The sequence below is a fragment of the Pocillopora verrucosa genome, chromosome 5 (assembly GCF_036669915.1).
Source record: "Pocillopora verrucosa isolate sample1 chromosome 5, ASM3666991v2, whole genome shotgun sequence".
NCBI classification, from domain to species: Eukaryota; Metazoa; Cnidaria; class Anthozoa; order Scleractinia; family Pocilloporidae; genus Pocillopora; species Pocillopora verrucosa.
The window spans coordinates 18,764,086-18,765,446 of NC_089316.1; positions in this window are offsets into that span (position 1 = coordinate 18,764,086).

The window sequence follows — 1,361 nt, forward strand, 5'->3', positions numbered from 1 at the left end:
GTGTGAATTTTGTAAAGTGCGCAATCTAAACAAAATATTAAAAAAAACATAAAAAAACGAGCCCCGTCAAGAGCGGTTGCCACAAAAATTCCCCCCAGGGGACCCGCTTAGGTTCGAGATTATGACACCTTCCTAGTTTATTGACCATATCAAACTCTTCCCCCGTGCGACGAACATTTGTTTTTCTCGGTTCCAGGTGTACGCAACCACTAACCCCACGTAATGCGCATGCTCTCCGTTACGAATTTTCAAAATGGCGGACAAGCCAAAGAGGGAAATAAAAAAAACAAAGCGATTTTGCAATGAATACTCAACATACACCCTCGTTAGAAAGGCGAATCCACGGAAGAAAGATACAAAACTGTATGATATTGAGATCGATATGATATTAATTCGATACCGAGGGCCCGTTTCCAAATTGCTAAGAGGTGCATTTAATTGCCTTCCGCCACGATCACTAGCTTTCTTGACAGCTTTCTGAAGACAGAATACTTTCTTACTGAAGACTTCTGATATGCGGCTATTGATTATTAGACCTCGTATACCTGATTGCTCAAACACTCTGTTTACGATTGTTGAAAGGACCGACTCATGGTTCTCCGTCTTCGTCTTTAAATTGCTTTGAAATAGTATAGATTAGTAAGCTGAAACGAAAAATTAATCAAGGAAGTTTAAGAAAAATCCAGAAAAACAAGCTTAAAAAAAGGCATTTTTAGACTTCATACTTCAACGAACCTCACAAATCTTACTTGTTTATCTTGTAAGTAAACGATGGAAGATTAATTCCCGAAGCGCTTTCTGAGTTTCCCGATCCCTCTCCTACTGCTTTCACGCTTACAAAACAGGAAAAAATCAAAAGAAGGAAGATACAGCTGTTTTGAAACGCCATTTGACGAGGATAAATCTGCTTTTTGTTCGACACTTTACATATCAAAACAAAGGAAATTTGTTCCTCTTTTTGATTCTGGGGGTACATTTTTAATTTGCGCCTGCGTAAAAAGAGATATCGCCCGAGACCCTTCGCTCGGTCGTGTTTTGATCAAAAACGCCTTGTTAATTTCACGCAACCGCTCGGAGAAAAGGTAAAAATGACGAGGGAAAAACTTTACCTTCAAGTTAGAAAATTAGCGAAATAGAAAGCCACAATATTACAGTTTAATATTTCAGAGGTACATTGAGTGCTTTTTCCGTAGAGAATCCGCACGATGGTAAAACATTCGAAAATTACACTCGATTTGAGTGGGGTGTTGAAGTGGGCGTGGGCATTACATTCATGTTAAGACTATTTGTACCCCATGAGTTTGATATGTTTCTCTGAAAATACCTTTTTCAAAATAACTCAGGTGCTTTTAAAGATTTCA